This window comes from Lupinus angustifolius, chromosome LG02 (assembly GCF_001865875.1).
Source record: "Lupinus angustifolius cultivar Tanjil chromosome LG02, LupAngTanjil_v1.0, whole genome shotgun sequence".
Taxonomy (NCBI): domain Eukaryota; kingdom Viridiplantae; phylum Streptophyta; class Magnoliopsida; order Fabales; family Fabaceae; genus Lupinus; species Lupinus angustifolius.
In genome coordinates this window covers 20,352,001-20,354,438 of record NC_032010.1, presented here as the reverse complement: position 1 = coordinate 20,354,438, position 2,438 = coordinate 20,352,001, and positions in this window count along the sequence as shown.

The following is a 2,438-nucleotide window of genomic DNA, read 5'->3' as shown; positions in this document are numbered from 1 at the left end:
TATATATATATATATATATATATAAATTATTACTAATAAGGTGTTGGTATAGTGATATAAGATCTCGTTAAATTTTAGGATGATCAAAAGATTAAGAGTTTAATTCCTCATAACAATACTTGTTGGGAGACAATCATACATCAAAAAATAGATTAATTCATTAATCATAAGGTAATAGAATATCTTTTTAATATCAAATAACGTTATATTGTTTTAGTTTTCCAGCATATATTTTCTACATCCACAAAACTCGAACCCGAAACTTTATTTAAGGAGAATCAAGCATGTAGTACTCGAATCAACACCCGTAGTAAATTCTATTCTAATCATATGAACTAACAATGGGAAATTCTATTCTAATCTTATTTTGATTAAATCTTTATTATGATACTGTTCAGAAAGAATCAAGACGCACGAGGAATGGGTAGAGTGGACCCAATCTGTAAAGATAAGAATCTATTCTATAAAAAAAGTTATAAATAAAGCTATCTTTATAATAAGTAATAACCACGTTCATTTTATTTTTATTAAAATTCATGTTCATTTACTTTTTACTTAAGAAAATACACTTTTGATAGAGTTCAATAACGTCTGAAAAGCTTCAATTGTTTATAGGGAAAAAGGCCCCAATTTGTTATTTTTAAAATAGAATAGTTTTATATCAGCTTATATTTTTTCAAATGATATATAACAAAGTTAATTCTAAGACCTTAACTATAATTCCTCATCAGTGTAATTTTTTATATATCATGTCTCCAAATAGTTTAGACATTCAAGTAATTGCTATCATCACAGTATCAAAATATTTTTAAGATAATGTTTAACTAAGTATCCTAATTAAGCACTGGTTAAAAATATATACATCCAACTTTTTCTAACATGAAGGGAGTAACATTGATCTTATATTTTAAAATTACAATTTTACAGGGACTCTTCTGGTTAATCAAGAACTTGGTTTGTTGTGAAGACACTAGATGATGTTAAAACTTGCGACAGTGAAGGTGAGACATTGGCAATGTGGCAATGCCATATCATGTCAGCATAACCAATTTGATATATATATTTTGCACAGGGTATCTCTCATCTTTTTTTTAGTAATGAATTAATTATTTTTGGGTTCATAATTTCCCTCTCAGCAAATGTCGTTCATACGAATCGAGTCATTAACCTATGGTCATCTTGCTAGCAATGTTTTATACCACTAAACCAATACTTTATTCGTGATTTTATACTATGTATTATGACATAATTTTATCCCTCTAAATAAAATATATTTAATATATTTTCTTTATTTTTATCCTCGTAGTATACCTTTCCATGTATCACATTAGTATTTTAGGATAAAAAGATATTGGTTTACTAGTATAATATTACTTAGATATTTAGAAAAAACCAAAAAATTAAGTTTTCAATTCCTTAAAGTGATAATGGTTGAAGCAGTCCTGCACAAGAAAAAACTAATTCCATATTAAGTGTAAGAGTATACTGTAAGTAATACCAAAAAAAAATATTAATAATATTGGGATGATACCGTGTACTTTATTGTGGCAGTGAATCTGGTGAACTTAGATTGAGGACGTTTTTGTTACTAAGAACAATTTCATTTTTTTTAAAGATGAATGCTGTCTTTTAATTTATAACAGGATATTAAATAATTTTTTTTGTGTACTAACAAGTATATTTTTTCATCTTTTTTAATAAAAATTAATATATTTTAGGGTTTGTAGTAGTCCTCTTAATAAGTATCGCTCCCAAAAATTAAACCTTCAACTTTAAAGATCTACTAAGGCCTTACATCACTAACCAAAAAAGATTAAACTATTTAGAGACACCAAGATTTTGTAGTGAATTTTTTATCTATCAACAAAGTATTTTGGATCCATATATTAGGAATCTTACCCTTTTGTTATAGGTGCTATTAGTGAAAAAATATTCATTTTATCTCCCCGGTTGCATTGTTTTTTTATTGTATTTTACCATTTTAGGTAATAATTAATTTCTTTGAAATGCGTGAATGTCTCACATAACAAATGTCATTTTTAAGAATCTAACATTTAATATTTATCTAGTAAGCTTTTACACCATTAATTAGACTAATACCTTGTTGTTCTAGGTTGCATTATTTATTGAGTAATATCTTATACTATTATTATAAATATTTATACATATTCAAAATATCATACATTATTCATTTGTATTATTATTTCTGGAGAGTTAATAATAATTGAAAATAGATAATAAAAGATAAACTCACAATAAATATATATATATATATGTTTATTTATACTTTTTCGGAATTTATGTTTTATTATGGGATTTAAATATGTGGACCGACCCATGAAGTATTTTAAACACCCTTCCAAGAAGGAATAAAAAATGCGGTCTCAGTTATAAATATATAATCCTCCTGTTACCATATTCAAATTAGAAATTAGTTT